Source organism: Jaculus jaculus, chromosome 19 (assembly GCF_020740685.1).
Source record: "Jaculus jaculus isolate mJacJac1 chromosome 19, mJacJac1.mat.Y.cur, whole genome shotgun sequence".
Lineage (NCBI taxonomy): Eukaryota > Metazoa > Chordata > Mammalia > Rodentia > Dipodidae > Jaculus > Jaculus jaculus.
In genome coordinates, this window is record NC_059120.1 from 57,410,236 (window position 1) to 57,430,847 (window position 20,612).

At 44.0% G+C, this 20,612-nt stretch overlaps 1 protein-coding gene across 2 annotated transcripts in view; it reads right to left on the minus strand.

Annotated features, from left to right (window-relative positions):
* The window catches only part of Gatad2b (GATA zinc finger domain containing 2B), a 76,235-nt gene that overhangs the window by 27,408 nt on the left and 28,215 nt on the right, over positions 1-20,612 (minus strand). The window lies entirely within an intron of this gene.

Genomic DNA, 20,612 nt, shown 5'->3' on the forward strand with positions numbered 1-20,612 from the left:
AATCTGAGAAAACTTACAAAATTTTTATAATTTATTTGAGAGAGAGATAAGAGAGGGTGTGGTAGGGCCTGTAGCCTCTGCAAACAAACTCCAGATACATGTACCACCTTGTGCATATGGCTTATGTGGACTGTGGGGAATCAAACCTGGGTCCTTTGGCTCTGCAGGGAAGTGCCTTAACCATTAAGCCATCTCTCCAGTCCAGTCTATGAAACTTTTATTAAACCAAAATTCAATAAGCTCCCATAGTGCTAACCCTGGGGTGAGCACACATTCGAAAAGCTCTCTGTCATGTTTCTACTACCCCAGCTATCTGCTGAGTCCCTGCTCAGTAATATTTCAACTAATGTTTGACAACCATGACTTGACTTTCCAATTTACAATATGCTTTTTAAAAAATTATTTTATTGGGCTGGAGAGATGGCTTAGTGGTTAAGCGCTTGCCTGTGAAGCCTAAAGACTCCGGTTCAAGGCTCAATTCCCCAGGACCCACGTTAGCCAGATGCACAAGGGGGCGCATGCACATGTCTGGAATTCATTTGCAGTGGCCGGAGGACCTGGGACACCCATTCTCTCTCTCTTTCTCTACCTGCCTCTTCCTCTGTCTGTCTGTCACTCTCAAATAAATAAATTAAAATGAACAAAAAAATTTCAGAATTGTTTTATTAATTTGAAAGAGAAAGACAGGGAGACTGAGTAGGCTTCCTGTCACTGCAAATGAACTCTAGATGCATGCGCCACTTAGTGCATCTGGCTTTATGTGGGTCCTGGGGAATCAAACATGGGTTGTCAGGCCTTGGAAGCAGGCGCCTTTAACCACTGAGCCATCTCTTCAGCCCTAAAATGCATTTTTATTCATGTGATCTTCCCAATTCTCCTCACCCCCAACCACCAAGTAAAGCAAAGTAAAACAGTATCAATTTTATACATAAATCAATCAACTCTGGCTTTCTGGGACCAGTAGCTGCCAGCTTTGGTAGCATATGCATAGTATATGTGATGTGTACAGACACTTGTGCTCTGCGTTCGTGCGTGCAGAGGCCAGAGGCAGAGGATGCCAAATATTCTCCTCTTCTGAATTTCTGCTTTTTTTTTTTTTTTTTCTTCTTGAGACAGTTGCTCAGAGAATCTGGAGCTCATGGGCTAGGCTGACTAATGAGGGAGCCTCAGTGACCCTCTTGTTGTTTGCTATGCTTGGTGCTAGGGTTACAAATATGAGGCTATGTTTGACTTTTTCTGTTCATTCTGGGATTAAATTTAGGTCTGCATGCTTGTGCATTTGGGAGGCAGAAGTAGGAGGATCACTGAGTTAAAGACCAGCCTGAGACTACATAGTAAATTCCAGGTCAGCCTGGGATGCCTCAAAAACACAAAATATGGATGCTGGAGAGATGGTTCAGTGATTAGGGCGCTTGCCTGCAAAGACTAAGAACCAAGGTTCAGCTCCCCAGGACCAACATAAAGCCAGCACAAGGTAGCACGTATGTCTGGAGTTCATTTGCAGTGGCTAGAAGCCCTAGCGGGTCCATTCTCTCCCTCTCTCTCTCTGTGTGTCTTTCAAATAAGTACATAAAATACTTTAATAATAAAAAAAAAAGCCGGGCATGGTGGCGCATGCCTTTAATCCCAGCACTGGGAGTTTAAGGCCACCCTGAGACTACATAGTGAATTTCAGGTCACCTGGGCTAGAGTGAGACCCTACCTCAAAAAACCAAAACAAAACAAAACAAAAAACTTGCCCAGGTGTGGTGGTGCACACCTTTAATCCCAAAACTCAGAGGTAGGAGGACTACCATGAGTTTGAGGCCACCCTGAGACTACAGAGTGAATTCCAGGTCAGCCTGAGGGAGATTCTGGGGGGGGGGGGGGGGCGGGGAAGAAAGACTATTTGTTTACTAACAAACTGGAAGTAAAATACACATTTAGGATCTGGCTATGATCATAGAACATGGTCCTATCCTGTACCATCTCTAACCTACCCTAACAAATAAATACTTCCTACTGTCAACTATTCTCAGGATTCTCTGAGAAGAAAACCTCTCCATTTCATTTTCCTAAAGAAACTTAAATAAATACAAACCAAAATACAAAATGAATTCCTCAAATGGGGCTATAAAAACCCCTAACCCAAGGCAAAATGACTACAGAGCAAGTTTCATTTTGATGCTACAAAGAATGAAATTATCTCCAAATATACTATTTAATAAAATTACTTCTCTACCATACTATCTGTGGTATTTAGCAATTGTGAAAGATTGACAAGAGCTTGAGAAAAACATGGTATCAGTGTAGGTTTTTGAGTGCTACTGTTTCTCATTAGGAAGAAAGAGATGGAGACACTGAAAACCATGCTGATCTCTATAAAGGATAGACACACAAAGGATGTATCAGAGCTCAAATGAATGGGGTTTATGTCTTTAGCCTCAGCACTCAGGAGACGAGGCAGGAAGATGGCGGTGATTTCCAGGACAACCTGGGCTGCAGAATAAGCCTTATCACAAACCAACAAACAGGACCAAGATGGCTGGGTGGTTATTCATGTTTATAACCACAGCACTCAGGAGACTGAAGTAGGACTGTAGTGAGGAGGAAGGCCACCCTGTGGCTAACAAAGTTAGTTCTAGGTCAGCCTAGCCTACAGTGAGTCCCTGCCTCGAAAACAACAAAGATCCAGGTGTGGTGACGCACACCTTTAATCCCAGCACTCAGGAGAAAGGTTGGAGGATCATCATTGAGTTTGAGACCACCCTGAGACTACATAGTGAATTCTAAATCAGCCTGGGTTCGAGTAAGACCCTACAGTTGAGAAACAAAAATAAATAAATAAAAATTGGGCTGAGGAAATGGCTTAGCGGTTAAGGCATTTGCCTATGAAGACTAAGGACCCTGGTTTGATTGTCATACACAAAGGGGCACATGTGGCTAGAGTTTGTTTGCAGTGGCTGGAGGCCCTGGTATGCCCATTCTCTCTCTCACAAACAAATAAATAATAAAATATATTTTACTAAATAAATAAAACTTTAAAATATTTTTAACTATTTGCAGAAAGAGAAGATAGAGTATGATATGTGCACCAGGACCTCTTGCTGATGCAAATGAACTCCAGATGCAAGCACCACTTTGTGCGTCTGGCTTTACAGGAGTACTGGGGAATTAAACCCCTGGCTTACAGGCTTTGCAAGCAAGCAATTTTACCTGCTGAACCATCTTTCTAGCCCCAAATAAAACTTTTTTTTTTTTTTTTTAAGTTTTAGAGGCAGAGAGAAGAGATAATTGACAGGGCCTCAGCCACTGTAATCGTCCTCCTGTGCCCTGTGGGCACGAGCGACCTTGTGTTTGCCTCACCTTTGTGCATATGGCTTACATGGGATCTGGAAGAGTTGAACATGGGTCCTTAGGCTTTGCAGGCAATCACCTTAACTGCTAAGGCATCTCTACACGCCATAAAAGTATCTTTTAAAAAACAAGGTACCTGGACTTTCTGCTTGAGCGGCTTGTAAGTTATGCAGTGTGGTATGGTCTCTGACTAGCTAAGCTGCCTGCCTGCATGTTGTGCCCTGGGCTCCACAGACTCAGCTTCTGGAGTTGTTATCAGCTACGCTGAGGTGGGCTTTTCTGTGATGTGGCTGCCTTTGAGTTGAAGAGGCTATGGGGAGGTGATCATTCAGGGTGAAATGAGACTTATCAATGGTGTGCTACTTTGGAGTCTCCATGCTGGGGGCAATTTCCCCAGGAAGTTAGCATCCAGGACTGGATGAGCTTTCTCCAGGGTGTGGCTGCTTTGGGATTTCCACTGATTCTGTAAGTAAACCTTCAGCCTCCTCTGTAAGTAACCCCAATCAACTCAATGGTTCACCAAAATAAATAAAATAAACACAAGAAACAGGGGTGCAGAAATGGTTTAGTGGTTAAGGTGCTTGCCTGTGAAGCCTAAGGACCCAGGTTCCACTCCCCAGTACCAACATAATCCAGATACACAAGGCGACACATGCATCTGGAATTCATTTTCAGTAGCTGGAGGCCCTGGCGTACCTACCTATTCAATCTGCCTCTCTCTCAAATAAAATATTTAAAAATAAATAAATAAACAAAGGAACCTAGGCTAGGGATGTAGCTCTATGATAGAGTGCTTACTTACCTAGCAATAACATAAGGTTTGATTCCCAACACCCAACTTCCAGGGGTTTCTGTATCTAATCTACTGCTGTTTTGAAGAATACAAAAAAAAAAAGAAAAGAAAAGAAAGAAACCACAGTAACTACAACAAAAAGAAGTACCTTCTTTTTTGTTTATTCCAGGTAGGATCTCACTCTAGCCCAGGCTGACCTGGAATTCCCTATGTAGTCTCAAGGTGGCCTTGAAATAACAATGATGCTCCTATCTCTGTCTCCTGAGTGCTGAGATCTTAAAGGCGTGTGCCACCACACCCAGCTCAAAATGGAAGTACTTTTTAAAAAAACCATTTAAGTCATCCGTAAATTAATTATTAAAAACAGGGTAATTAGTAACAAAAAAGGGGGGGTCACCCCCTTTTGAGACAAAGTTTCACTAAACATTCTTGGCTGGCTTAGAACACAGTCTGTGAACCAGCCTGGCCTTAAATGTGGCAGTGACCCTCAGCAGCCATCCCTGGAGCACTTGGAACATAAACACACGATACTCAATTTTTTTGTTGTGTGGGTGACAACATGGGTCCTGGGGAATCAAACCTTTGCGGGCAAATGCCTTAACCGCTAAGCCATCCCTCCAGCACCCCCCTTTTAAAAATATTTTTATTTACTTTATTTATTTGACAGTGACGGAGGGAGGGAGAGAAAGAGAATGGGTGTGCCAGGGCCGCCAGCCACTGCAAACGAACTCCAGATGTATGCACCCCCTTGTGTATCTGGGTAACGTGGTTCCTGCGGACTTGAACCTGGGTCCTTTGGCTTTGCAGGCAAGCACCTTAACTGCTGAGCCATCCCTCCAGCCCAAGCTGACCTGAAATTCACTATGCAGTCTCAGGGGGCCTAGAACCCATGGCGATCCTCCTACCTCTGCCTCCTGAGTGATGGGATTAAAGGCATGCATAAAAATTTTTTTTAAATCTCACTAAGGTGCTAGAAACTTCAATCTCTACGTTTCAATGCAAATGTCAACAGAATAAAAGAGGCAAATAATACCTTAGTATTATTATGCAGTTCTGAGCTCATAATCTCCAGAGAGAGCACAAACATTAATCTTTGAAAACTACTGACCATACTTAACTGTACTTAACTTCATAGCACCTCCCAACTTCAATGCAAACTTGGCAGCTGTCTTCTCTGTATTTCCTTGATACAATTGCTAGAAAATGGCCTCAATCACCTGAGTGATGCTACTGCCTAGCCAACTCCAAGCAGCACTTTTCTTTGTGGTCATCCGACTATGGCACAGAAAATAGCAGTAAGCAAACCCAATAGATAAAACATTAAAAACAGGGGCTAGCTCTTCCTGTCAGGGGGCCTGAGGTGACCTGTGCAAATGGCTTGCTACTCTCTTGACCCAGAAAACCCCATAGAATCATGCAAATCAAGGGGTTCAAATCTTCGTGTTCACCTTAAGAACAACCATGAAACTGCCCAGGCCATCAAGGGTATACACATCCAAAAAGCCACCAAGTATCTGAAAGAAGCCACTTTTAAGAATCAGTGTGTGTCATTCTGGTCAATGCAATGGGGGAGTTGGCAGGTGTGCCCAGGCTGGACATGGGATTGGTGGTCCAAAAAGAGTGCTGAAGAATGCAGACAGGGGCTGGGGAAATGGCTTAGCAGTTAATGCATTTGCCTGTGAAGCCTAAGGACCTCAGTTCAATGCCCCAGGACCCAAGTAAGCCAGATGCACAAGAGGGCACATGTGTCTGGAGTTCGTTTGCAGTGGCTGGAAGTCCTGGTGTGCTCATTCTCTCTGTCTCTTCCTCTCTCTCACACACACAATAAATAAAGTAGTAAAATATTTTAAAAAGAATGGACAGGAATGCTGAACTTAAGGGTTAGATATGGATGCTTTGGTCCCTGAGCACATCCAGGTGAACAAAGCGCCCAACATGCCCTGCCACCGTACCTCCAGAGCCCACGGTGGGATTAACCCGTACATGATCTCTCCCTGCCACATCGAGATGATCCTTGCTGAACAGGAATAGATTGTTCCTAAGCCTGAAGAAACAAAAACTTATGGCAGAAATAAATTCAGCATAAAATAAATGGAAATAGCTAGGCGTGGTAGCACAATCCTTTAATCCCAACAATTGGGAGGTAGGAGGACCACTGCAAGTTCAAGGCCATCCTGAGACTATAATAGTGAATTCCAGGTCAGCCTGGGCTACAGTGAGACCCTACCTTGAAAAACAAAATAACAGGGGGCTGAAGAGATGGCTTAGCACTTAAGCGCTTGCCTGTGAAGCCTAAGGATCCCAGTTTGAGGCTCGATTTCCCAGGACCCACATTAGCCAGATGCACAAGGGGGTGCACGTGTGTGGAGTTTGTTTGCAGTGGCTGGAAGCCCTGGCGCACCCATTCTCTCTCTCTCTCAAATAAATAAATAAAAATATTTTAAAGAATGTGGGCTGGAGAGATGATTCAGCAGTTAAGGTGCTTGCTTATAAATGGCCGGGGTTCAATTCCCCATGTAAAGACAGAAGTACACAAGTGGCACATGTGCTCCTATTTTCATTCTCTCTCTCTCTTCTTGCAAATATATAAAAATATTTTTAAAAAATAAAGAACGTGGGGCTGGAGAGACTGCTTAGCAGTTAAGGCGTTTGCCTGCAAAGCCAAAGGACCCAGGTTCAACTCCCTAGGACCCACGTAAGCCAGATGCACAAAGTAGGGCATGTGTCGTCTAGAGTTCGTTTGCAATTGCTAGAGGCCCTGACGTGCTCATTCTCTATCTGCCTCTTTCCCTCTCCCCTCTTTCTCACAATAAATGAAAAAATTAAAAAAATACTTTAAAAGAAAAAAGAATGCACAGGCTTCTTTGAAACATCTTCAGACCAGTGAACAAGCATCATATTCTCTTACATTAAGAGAAGACGGTAAGGAATTTAAATATTTTTATTTTATTTATTTATCTGACAGAGATAAAGAGGAGGAGAGAGAGTGGGCATACCAGGGCCTCTAGCCACTGCAAATGAACTCCAGACGCATGCACCCCCTTGTGCATCTGGCTTACATGGGTCCTGGAGAATCAAACCGGGATTCTTTGGCTTTGCAGGCAAATGCCTTAACAGCTAAGCCATCCCTCCAGCCCAATAGTAAGGAATTTAAATAGGCCTTGCGTCTTTTCTCCCTTTACATTTAATGTAAATCAATCTAACAAGTAAACATAATATCATACATGCACATTTGTAAAACAACTAATTTATATAGAGAAAATTACCAACCAATGCTATAGTGGATAAATACTGACTTAAAAAAGTAACTATTGGGCTGGAGAGTGGCTCAGCAGTTCGCACTTCCTGTGCAAGCATGAGGGCCTCTTGCTGATGCAGGCGCCACTTTGTGCATCTGGCTTTACGTGGGTACTGGGGAATCAAACACAGGCTCTCAAGCTTCTCCTCTTCCATTTTTTTCAGTCCCCAGGACCCACATAAACAGCTGGGCAGGGCCCACACACACCTGTAGCCTTTGGGTTTCACAGGGGCTTGAGAAAAAAACAGCAGGGCCTGGATGAGTAAGAGACACTGAAGTGAGAACAGGCATAGAACAATAGAGGGAAACACCCAACATTCTCCTCTGGGCACAGCAGGCAAGCCCACCCCACTGCAGGTGAGCTCATGGGGTGCTACATGGGCACATACACATGCATACAACACAAACACACAAAATAAATTGATAACCAGGTGTCACCTTGAATCCCAGGGTGAGGTAGAAGTCTGAGGCCAACCTGAACTACTGAGTGAGTTCCAAGTCAGACTGGGCTAGAGTAAAACCTGCTTCAATAAAAAGAGAGGGGCTGGGCATGGTGGTGCACAGGGAGGCAGAGGTAGGAGTATCACTGTGAGTTCGAGGCCACCCTGAGACTGCATAGTGAATTCCAGGTCAGCCTGGGCTAGAGGGAAACCTTACCTCAAAAAAAAGTGGGGGGGCCCTGGAGAGATGGTTTTAGAGTTAACTTAAGGCCCTTGACCATGAAGCCTAAGAACCTAGGTTCAACTCCCAGAACCCATGTAAACCAGATGCACATGGTGGCACGTGTGTGGAGTTCGCATACAGTGGCTAGAAGCCCTGGCATACCCATTCTCTCTCCTTATATGTCTCTCTCAATTAAATAAGAATAAAAACATTTGGGGAAAAAAAAAAAACCAATAGGGTGGTTGGAGAGATGGCTTAGCTGTTAAGGCATTTGCCTTTGTAGCCAAAAGACTCAGGTTCAATTCCCCAGTACCCACATGAGCCAGATGCACAAGGTGGCACAGGCGTCTGGAGTTTGTTTGCAGTGGCTGGAGGCCCTGGTGTGCCCGCCCATTCTCTCTGTGCCTCTTTCTCTCAAAAAAATAACACACACACACACACACATATTTAAAAAGAAACAATAGGGGCTGGAGAGAGAAGGCTCAGGGGTTAAAAGCACTTACTTGTAAAGCCTGACAGACTGGGTTTAATTCTCCAGGACCCACAGAAAGCCAGACAGACAAGGTAGTGCACGTGTCTGGAGTTTGTTCACAGTGGCAGAAGGCCCTGGTGCGTTTTTCTCTCTCAAATAAAAATGTTTTTAAAATATTTTATTTATTTATTTGAGAGACAAAACTAATGAATGGGCACACCAGTGACTCCAGCCATCACACACAAACTCCAGCTACATGTGTGTCTGGCTTACATGGGTACTGGGAAACTGAAATTGGGTCCTTGGGCTTCGTAAGCAAGTACCTTAACCACTGTGCTTGAAAATTAATAAATAAAATTTTAAAAATGTTAAATTCAAAATAAGAAGCAACTTTTTTTGGTGTGTATGATTTATGTGCTACAGTACACCTCCTTTAAGGAAGGGTGTCTCAGTTACCACTCGGCCAGGCAAGCAAGTCTCTAAGCTTCCAGGAAATTTTTTCTTCTCTGTCTTTTATCTTGCCTATAAATGTGCTGGGAATACAGACTCCCGCTACAGCTTCTAGATTTCATGCAGTTTTTGTGAGGATGCAACTCAGGTACTCACTCAAGTCTGTGTGTGCCAAGCACTGTATCCACTGAGCTATCTTCCCAGCCCCTAATTTTTGCTCACTTGTACGTATGCATGGTCATGTGTATGAAAGACGACAGAAGTCAATCGTTATCACTCTCTACTTTGTTTTTGAGTGCATGTGTGTGTTGCAGATGCACACTCCCAGCACGTGCAGAAGGTCAGGAGAAAGCGTCAGGTGTCCTCTTATTGCTCATCGGTGTCTGTCTTTCCTTGAGACTGGATCTCTCCCTCCACCCAGAGTTGCTGTCTAGCTTTTAACATGGGTTCTGCAGAGTAAGAACTTGGAGGTCTCATGTTTAAGTAGCAGGGGCTCTTAACCACTGAGCCATCCATCTACTTGTGTCACGCTAAATTATTTATTTATTTATTTGGATTTTCAAGGTAGAGTCTCACTCTGGTCCAGGCTGACCTGGAATTCACTATGTCTTTTCAGGGTGGCCTCAAACTCATGGCAATCCTCCTACCTCTGCCTCCCGAGTGCTGGGATTAAAGGCGTGCGCCACCACGCCCGGCTCTAAATTATTACTTTTTGAAACAAGGTCTCTCACTGAAGCTGAAGCTTGCCAATTCGGCTAGCTAGCCAGTGAGCCCCTGGGATCCTCCCGCCTACCTCCTCAGTGCTGGGATCACAGACATTATGCTGCCACACCTGACATTTTGTTTCATTTTCAACTTTTTTTTATCATATTATTTTTTTATTGACAACTTCCATGATTGTAAACAATATCCCATGGCAATTCCCTCCCCCCACCCACTTTCCCCTTTGAAACTCCACTCTCTATCATAAATAAGCCGCCTCACCTGACATTTTTATGTGGGTGGTGGGGATCTGAATTCAGGTCCTCATGTTAGCATGTCATGCACTTTACTCACTAAGCCATCTCTCCAGTCTGTGTTTCACTTGTGTGTGCATGTGTGTACGTGTGTATGGGTATGGAGGCAGGAGTACCAGCTTGGGTCTCATCCTTAGGATCACCATCCACTTCCTTTGAGACAGGGTCTCTCACTAATCTAGCAATTAAGCTAGACTTAGCTGGCCAGGGTCCTAGGAATCCTCCTGTCTCCACCTTACCAGCATTGGTACTTCAGGTGGGCACCATTATGCCCAGCACTTTTACATGAATATGAGAGATCAAACTCAGGTGCTTGTGCTTGCAAGGCAAGCACCTCGCTGACTGATCTATCTCCCCAGCCCCAGAATTATGATTTACAAGTGAATATAGGTGTCCACATGGACAATTACTCTAAATGAACCCCAATACTGGAACGCTCGCTCCTCACACACGACTTTGCTTGTGTACTCAAGCTCTAAAGCAGATGGTAAAGGGAAACTACAGCATTTTTTTAAACAAATTTCCTTTCTTTTCTTTTGAAAGTAGGGTCTCACTCTAGCTCAGGTTGACCTGGACTTCACTATGTAGTCTCAGGGTGGCCTCGAACTCACGGCAATCCTACCACTTCTGACTCCTGAGTGCTGGGATTAAAGGTGTGCGCCACTACGCCTGGCTAATACAGTCTCTTTATAGTGTCAGGCTAAATATAGCAACAAGAAGAAATAAAAAATGAGAGAATGCACAAGGGTAGCCAAGATTTATTACCTGCTTTACTAGCTGGCTTTTTCTTCTCCTTAAGAGCAATTCCTTTCACCCATCCATCCAGAGAAACCCATGGGAATTCAGAATACTCAGAAAGAGTTTGGCTGGACTCCTAGTGATGCCTTAGAAGTATCTTAACAAATTGTATCTGCTAAACCTACAATGCAGATTTTCTTCTAGTTACCTACTTCAAATACACATACCTCTGAATAGGGTTGGAAGCACTTTACTACTTCCCCTAGGAACATGGTCACCAGTTGCACACAGGAGCTCTCCTTGGCCACAAAGTGTGCATGTGTCAGAAAGATACTTTGTTGACAGGTGTAGTGGCACATGCCTTTAAACCCAGCACCAGGAAGGCAAAGGCAGAAGGATCACTGAGTTTGAGGTCAGCCTGGGTTATATTAAGACCCTATATTGGAAAAAGAAAAAAGAAAAGAGGGGACAGGCATGGTGGCAGACGCCTTTAATGCCAGAACTCCGGAGGCAGAGGTAGGGGGATCACCGTGAGTGCAAGGCCACCCTGAGACTACATAGTGAATTCCAGGTCAGCCTGGGCTAGAGAGACTCCATCATGAAAAGCAAAAAAAAAAAAAAAAAAAAAAAAAGGAAAGATACTTTTTCTTGTCCTAAGCTCCTGCCCCACCCCCTTGTCCACTAACTCAAGCAAGTAGGGATGACGTAGATTTCTTTATATAAAGGTCTGTAATTTCCTAGACTGCAGGCCGTTCCCTTTGTGTTCTGTATATACTTACACGCGAGCATGCGCACATTCTTACTGCCTTGCAGCCCCTGGCATGATGCCAGCACTCAGTCAGCTGGTTGACTCCGTTCACAGAACAGGGTTGGAGCTGACATGAGGGGGTGTAACAAGGGTACGGAGAAGCTAGCATCATCTTGCTACAGACAAAAGAAAAAATTTTAAAGAAGAATTAAAGAGAGAACCTTACTACAAACCTTTGCTTATAGTTTCAGTTTGAGCCAAAATGCCCTACACTGCAGTAAACAAATGAAAAGGAACGAGGCAGACACATATAAAGGACACTGTAGGAAAACAGTTGTCCCAGACGGATGGTCAAAAGCGTTGGTGTGTGATTACTTCAATTCCACTAAAAACCAACATCAGGAAACTGCTGTGAAGCACACACAGCAGCACTGTTTCAGCCTTCAGAAAAAGGTGTGGTAAGGAAAGACAGTTAAGAAGCCAGGCATGGTGGTGACGCCTTTAATCCCAGCACTCGGGAGGCAGAGGCAGGAGGATCGCTGAGAGTTCAAGGCCAGCCTGAAACTACATAGTGAATCCAGGTCAGCATGGACTACAGTGAGCCCTACCTCAAAAAAAAAAAAAAAAAAAAAAAAGAGAGAGAGAGAGAGAGAAAAGAAAACTGGAGTGAGCAGAGAGCAACATAACAAACCTAAAAGGAACAGGAGTAAGAGACAGCTTAGGTTGCTGGTTTCCCTCCTCTCTGTTGGAGGGAGGCCCCATCTCTCTTCTATCCTGTGTCGCTTTTCTGTACTGAGAAGCTCTTTCTGTAGCCCAGGGCTGGCCCCATGCAAGGAAGATGCTTTGAGAGACCGGCACGAACCTGGTCTCCAAGCGGGAACTGCCCTGCCAATCACATGGCATACTGTTATATTAAACAAAAGAAACAGGGGGATGCTTTTTTTCTTTACCCATAATGCCTAGCAGGGGTAGAAGGGGGAGGGAAACCAGTTGTAGCCAGTTTATAACCTCGGGACAGGGAATTATCTCTTAATTTTTAAAAGTCGTTTGTGGCACAAAAGTCAGTTATTCTTCGCGCCCTAACTATCCCCCATTATTCTGGCCTACTGCCAAAATTTGTCTTCATTCATGAGACCTAGTTTCCTTTGAAATCAAGATGCTTTAACTGTTTAGTTTCCAAAGCCAACATTCAAGACATCACAGAATCCATACCAAAGCATATCGCAAGCTACAATACAACAAAGACACACTGCCTCTGACGCTCCTTTGTTGTTCTCGGCCAGACTCAGCTCACTATACAGACAGGGCTGGCCTCAACCTTGTGAGTGCTGGGATTACAGAAGTATGCCACCATGCCAGGTTCGAGTTATTTTTCTTCATCCCTTATTGCAAGTGCTATGGGACAGGTAGGTAAGTTCATCAGACCTTTTTTTTTTTTTTTTTAGACAAGGGCTCACACTACAGTCCAACTGGGCTTGAACTTAAAGTAATCCTCTTGCCTCAGCCTTCTGAGTGTTGAGATTACAGATGAGCCACCACACCTAACTTCATCAAAACGCTTTTTTCTTGCAATTCTGACTTAGTCCTGTCAACTGACACCAGTCAGGAGAGCTGAAGTCAAACTGAACACAAAGTACAGCAATGTTTACAGGCAAGCAGTCACGACAGCAGATGCACGCGCTGGGCTTTGCTTATCTGTAGCCGCTATGGTGAGGGGCGGACGCCACACGCTAGACGACACGGTACCCGGACTGCATCCCCATACCTTTTTGCTCGAGTGTTGGCTAGTGTTGGGAACTGAACCAAGGCCTTGTGTGTGTTGAGTGTACCTTTAGCTCCATGCCTTCTTTTAAAAACAGCTTACGTGCGCTGGAGAGATGGCTTAGCGGTTAAGCGCTTGCCTGTGAAGCCTAAGGACCCCGGTTCGAGGCTCGGTCCCCCAGGTCCCACGTTAGCCAGATGCACAAGGGGGCGCACGCATCTGGAGTTCATTTGCAGAGGCTGGAAGCCCTGGCGCGCCCATTCTCTCTCTCTCCCTCTACCTGTCTTTCTCTCTGTGTCTATCGCTCTCAAATAAATAAATTTTAAAAAAATAAATAAATAAAAAATAAAAATAAAAAAGCTTATGTCAGTCTAGGGATGTTACCTCAGTGGCACAGAGCTTGTCTAGTATGTGCAAATCCCTTGGGGCTGGACAGGTCGCTCAGTGACTGAAAATGCCTGCTTGCAAATCCCTAACTTTGATCCACACGACAAAGGGGTAAGGCACTTAGGCTTTGCTATGTGTTTTACTGTAATTTTGTTTTGCTTTGTATTATTTTTCAAGGAAGGGTCATGAGTGCTAGGAGTGTAATTTTTCTTTTTCAGGAGGCAAAGGTAAGAAGATCACTCTGAGTTCCAGGTCAACAAGGGACTATAGAGTGAGTTCCAGCTCAGCCTGGGCTAGAGTGAGACCCTACTTCGAAACAAGAAAAAAGATATATTTATTTGCCTGTGTGTAGGACTGTAGAGTATGAGTGTGGGGGCACTCCATGGCCTCTTGCCACTACAAACGCTCATCCACTTTTAAGTGGGTGTCTAAAGAACTGAACTGAGGCTGGCAGGCTCTGCAAGCAAATGCCTTTGATCATTGAGTCATCTACCAAGCTATTTTACTGTCTTTTCTTTCTCCTCCCCTCCTTCCTACCTCCCTCCTTTATGAGAGAGAGTAAAAAATAGACATGCCAGGTCCTGCCACCACTGCAAACCAACTCCTGACACGTGCACTCTATGTGTCTGGTTTTACATAGGTGCTGGGGAACTGAACCTGGGTGTCAGGCTTCGCAAGCCAGCACATTTAACTAACCACCAAGCCCATCATTCCAGTACTATTGTAACTTAAAAAAAAAAAATTAGCCGGGTGTGTTGGCATGTGCCTTCAATCCCAGCACTCAGGAGGCAGAGATAGAAGGATTGCCATGAGTTTGAGGCCACCCTCAGACTACCTAGTGAATTCCAGGTCAACCTGGGCTAGAGTGAGACCCTACCACAGAAAAAGCAGTACATTAAGGTCTCATTCTCATTCTAGCCAAGGCTGACCTGAAACTTGCTCTGTAGCCCAGGCTGGCCTCAAACTCATGTCAATCCGCCTATCTCAGCCTCCTAAGGGCTAGAATTAAAGATGAACTACCATATCCTGCTTAATTTTTTTTTATTGTTAGGCAGAGTCACAATATGGTTGCAGTGTTCCTTCATTTTGTGTAAACTCTTGCCTCTGAAAACTTCTCACCTCTTTTAACTCACCTCACACCCACATAGCACCCTCATAACATTTTTACCTTCCACATACATACCTGCCATTCTATAGACAGATCCAGATTTGAGTCTGATTCCTTGATCAATTCTCCTTTTTCTGTTTTAGAGCAACTAAAATCATCATATGAAAAATTTTCAGGCTGGGGACGCAGTTCAGTTGGTACAATGCTCGACTAGCAGGCAAAAGCCCTAGATCACACTCCAGCAACAGCATCAACTGGGCATGGCAGTGTGTGCCTCTGATCCCAACACACAGGAGGTTTATAAAGAGGAAGATCAGAAGTTTATGTTCACCCTCAGCTAGCCAGATGCACAAGGGGGCGCACGCATCTGGAGTTCATTTGCAGAGGCTGGAAGCCCTGGCGCGCCCATTCTCTCTCTCTCCCTCTACCTGTCTTTCTCTCTGTGTCTATCGCTCTCAAATAAATAAATTTAAAAAAAATAAATAAATAAAAAATAAAAATAAAAAAGCTTACGTCAGTCTAGGGATGTTACCTCAGTGGCACAGAGCTTGTCTAGTATGTGCAAATCCCTTGGGGCTGGACAGGTCGCTCAGTGACTGAAGATGCCTGCTTGCAAATCCCTAACTTTGATCCACACGACAGTGAGCCTGAGTGAGATCAGCCTGAGCTACATCAAAAAATGAACTGGAGGGCTGGAGAGATGGCGTAGCGGTTAAGCGCTTGCCTGTGAAGCCTAAGGACCCCGGTTCGAGGCTCGGTTCCCCAGGTCCCACGTTAGCCAGATGCACAAGGGGGCGCACGCGTCTGGAGTTCGTTTGCAGAGGCTGGAAGCCCTGGCGCGCCCATCCTCTCTCTCTCCCTCTATCTGTCTTTCTCTCTGTGTCTGTCGCTCTCAAATAAATAAATAAATTAATTTAAAAAAATTAAAAAAAAAAATGAATTGGAGATGCAGAGATGGCTCAGTGCTTAAATATGCTTCCTGTACAAGCATGGGGGCCTGAAGGGACCTATGACTACCTAAGTTTGAATCTCCAGAACCCATGTAAACAGCTGGGAATGACCACAAATGTTTAAAACCCTAGTCCTGTGGAGAACAGAGAACTACAAAGGCTCCTGAAAAGCAAGCTCTGGAATCAGTAGGAGAAACAGGCAGTGAATGATAGAAGTGAGACACCCAGCATTCTCCAAGTGAATGCACTAGCTGCCACATCAGCACATACACATGCATAAACCATGCACACCACATACTATGCACATATATGCAAACAAAATTAAACTAGAGAAATGGCTCAGTGGTTAAGGTGCTTGTCTGTAAACCGTAACGGCCTGAGTTCAATTCCCCAGTACCCATGTAAACACAGATGTACAAGACGGCACATGCGTCTGGAATTCATTTGCAGTGGCTAGAGCCCCTGGCATGCCCATTCTCTCTGTCTCTCTCTTTGCTTATAAATAAATAAATAAATAAATAAATTTTTAAAGGGAGAGGGTAGAGAGGTAAGGAGGAAGTAAACAGAGAGAGAAAGAGAGAGAGAGAGAGAGAGATCGATTCCACAGTCTAGGCTAGAATGAGAACTTACTCAAAAAAATTAAAATTGAAAATAAATAAAAATTAGAATAAAATAACTACTGAGACTTTTCCTCACCACCATAAAGTTCGACTTGGCAGGGGCTATGGGCTCCATTTCCAAAAAAACAAGAGGGCAGGCCATGTGGGAAGGACCAAGCACAGTCTCTGCAAGGCCCTAGATTCTCTCCCCAGCACCACCAAAAAGACAGAAAAGAGAAAGTCATACTCTACTCTCAATGACTTAATCACTATGTAGGAAAAAGAAAACATGAAAATCATCCAGTTTTAAATTAGTATTCAACACTTAAAAAATTATAATTAATCTCTTCTAAAAGTCAAAACCCTGCAAGAGTTCACAAGATATCCTAAAGTCCTAATTCATCCTTTTTTTTTTTTTTTTTTTTTTTTGAGGTAGGGTCCAGGCTGTCCTGGAATTCACTTATGTAGTCTCAAAGTGACCTCGAACTCACAGCACTCCTCCTATCTCTGCCTCCGAGTGCTGGAATTAAAAGTGTGTGCCAACTTGCTTTTTTTTAATTTGTAAGCATAGAGAGAAAAGGAGAAAATGGCCAGCCATTTTCATACTTTAAAGAATTTTTTTTTTTCTCTCTCTGCTTGGAAGTTAAAAAAAAAAAAAAAACTGGGCTGGAGAGAAGGCTTAGCAGTTAAGCGAGCTTGCCTGTGAAGCCTAAGGACCCCAGTTCGAGGCTCAGTTCCCCAGTCCCACGTTAGCCAAATGCACAAGGGGGCACACATGTCTGGAGTTCGTTTGCAGAGGCTGGAAGCCCTGGCGCGCCCATTCTCTCTCTCTCCCTCTATCTGTCTTTCTCTCTGTATCTGTCGCTCTCAAATAAATAAATTAATTAATTTAAAAAAAAACCACAAAAACCAAAACAAATAAATAAAAAAATAAAATTTAAATATTTTAAAAGGGCTGGAGAGATGACTTAGTGGTTAAGCCTAAGGATCTGAATTCAGTTGCCGTGCTGTTCTGACCTCAACACTTCTCAGCATCCCCAGCCCTGCACTATAATCCAATCAATCTCTCACTCTGCTTGTAAATAAGTAAATAAAAAGATCTTTTAAAATGGAATTTCAAAGGCAAAAGCGGGTGGGGGGGATTACCATGGGATATTTTTTATAATCACGGAAACTGTTAATAAAAATTGAAAAAAAAAGGAACATGAAAAAAAATTCCTATTCCTAGGTTTGCAGAGATAGCCCAGCAGTTAAGGGTGCTTACTTCCAAAGCCTGAAGGTCTAAGTTCAATTCCCCAGTACCCACAGGTAAAGCCAAATGCACAAAGTAATGCATGCACCTGGATGGCAAAAGGCCCTGGTGTGGGATGGAGAGATGGCTTAGCGGTTAAGCGCTTGCCTGTGAAGCCTAAGGACCCCGGTTCGAGGCTCAGTTCCCCAGGACCCATGTTAGCCAGATGCACAAGGGGGCGCACGCATCTGGAGTTCATTTGCAGTGGCTGGAAGCCCTGGCGTGCCCATTCTCTCTCACTCTCAAACAAAAAAAAAAAAATTTTTTTTAAAAAGGCCCTGGTGCACCCATACTCACTCTTGGTCTATCTTCTTCTTCTTCTTCTTCTTTTTTTTTTTTTTGGTTTTTCGAGGTAGGGTCTAGCCCAGGCTGACCTAGAATTCTCTATGCAGTGTTGGAATTAAAGGCATGCACCGCCACACCCGGCCCTGTCTATCTCTTTGTTTCTCTTAAATAAATAAAAATATTTAAAGAAAGCTGGGCGTGGCGGTGCATGCCTTTAATCCCAACACTTGGGAGGCAGAGGTAGGAGGATTGTTGTGAGTTCGAGGCCACCCTGAATTCCAGGTCAGCCTGGGATACAGTGAGACCCTACCACGGAAAACCAATATATATATATATAATATATATATATATATATATATATATATATATATATATATATATATATAACCAATATATATATATGTATGTATTTAAAGAACAGAAAAAAAAAAAAAACCTCCTGTTCCTTTTTTTCAAGAACCAGGCTATGGTCATATGATCACTAACCAAAATCCACAGCTATTTAATTGCTAGAAAGAAAATGTTAAGGTCGGGCAGAGATAAGAAGATTGCTGAGTTAAAGGACACCCTGAGACTGTATATTGAATTCCAGGTCAGCCTAGAATGAGACCCTATTTTAGACACCTCTCCCCCCAAAAATAAGAAAATGTTAATAAGGTAAAGAATTTCCAAAATCACTTGAAGACCAACAGTTATCACTGGCCAGCCACAGATTTCATTAAGTTAACCTCAGCTATAAAATGAGTTCAAGTGGAGGGGCTGGAGAGATGGCTTAGCAATTAAGTGCTTGCCTGCAAAGCCAAAGGACCCAGATTCGATTCCCCAGGACCCACGTTAGCCAGATGCACATGGGGACGCACACATCTTGAGTTTGTTTGCAGTGGCTGGAGGCCCTGGCACGCCCATTCTCTCTCTCTATCCCTCTCAAATAAGTAAATAAAAATAAAATAAAATGAGCCGAGCATGGTGGCACACGCCTTTAATCCCAGCACTTGGCAGGCAGAGGTAGGAGGTTTGCCATGAGTTCAAGGCCACCCTGAGATTATATAGTGTATTCCAGGTCAGCCTGAATGAAAGTGAAACCCTACCTTGAAAAACCAATAATAATAATAATAATAAAAAGGAGTTCAACTGGGAAAGACGGCTTAGCAGTTAAGGTGCTTGCCTGCGAAGCCTAAGGACCCAAGTTTGATGCCCCAGAACCCATGCAAGCCAGATACACATGGTAGCATATGCGTCTGGAGTTTGTTTGTGGTAGCTAAAGTCCCTAGTGTGCCCATTCACCTTATCTCTCTCTCTCTCTCTCTGATAAATAAAAATAAAATAAAATGAGTTCAAGACCTGCCTGGGATACATGACACCTTGTCACAAAGTTTTGGGGCTGGAGAGATGGCTTAGCGGTTAAGCGCTCGCCTAAGAAGCCTAAGGACCCCGGTTCAAGGCTCGATTCCCCAGGTCCCACGTTAGACAGATGCACAAGGGGGCGCACGCGTCTGGAGTTCATTTGCAGTGGCTGGAGGCCCTGGCACGCCCATTCTCTCTCTCTCTGCCTCTTTCTCTGTCTGTCACTTTCAAATAAAAAAAAAAAATTAAAAAAAAATTTAAAAAAAAAGTTTTAGGCCTACTGGGGAAGTGGACATTTTCTTTAGATCTTCAATGTAGCCACTGGTAAGCTGTCCATCCATACAAGCAACCTTAGACTCAGTGGTCACAAAAAGACATCCCAGCACTCGGAAGACTGAGGTAGGAGGATTGCTGGGAGTTCAAAATCAGCCTGAGACTACATAGTGAATTCCAGGTCAGCCTGGGTTAGAGTGAGACTCTACCTCAAAAAAAAAAAAAGGGGGAGAGGGTTCAGCGGTTAAGGCGTTCTCCTGCAAAGCCAAGGAACCCAGGCTCAATCCCAGGACCCATGTAAGGCATGGCACAAGAGTTGCACGCATCTGGAGCTCATTTGCAGTGGCTGGAGGCTCTGGAGCACCCATTCTCTCTCTGTCTTTCTTTCTCTTGAATGAACAAATAAAAAGTGAAAATTTTTTTACCTGCAAAGCCAAAGGACCCAGGTTTAATTCCCTAGTAGTTACGTAAGCCAGATACACAAGGTGGCACATGTGTCTGGAGTTCATTTGCAGTGGCTGGAGGCCCTGGTTTGCCCAGTCTCTTTCTCTATCTGCCTCTTTCTTACCCTCTCTCAAAACCTAAGTATTTTCTTAAGTGGGAAAGAAGCTGGGCGTGGTGGCACACACCTTTAATCGCAGCACTCAGGAGGCAGAGGTAGGTGAATCATGGGAGTTTGAGGCCACCCTGAGATTTCATAGTGAATTCTAGTTTAGCCTGGGCTAGAGTGAGACCCTACCTCAAAAAAAACCAAAAAGAGTCAGGCCAAATGAGCCAATGGGTGCAATAGTGGCACATCTATCATGGTGGGAACGAACTGCCCTCTAATTGGACTGGAGACCCGTTCCATGGGAGGGAATACATCCCTGATACTGAAAACTTAAAACAGGGGTAGTCATGAGCCCTAGGGGTATAATATCCGCTGATGTCTGGAAAAATGTATATACTATGCTTATCAAACTGCCCAGTAAGCACTTCTCTTAATATTTATACCCTTATATAAATGCTACTCTCACTTTTGGTAGAGAATCTTCTCTTTTCAGATGGCAGTGACCTTGGGATGACTCAGAAGGTATCATGGTACCGGAAAGAAGTGACT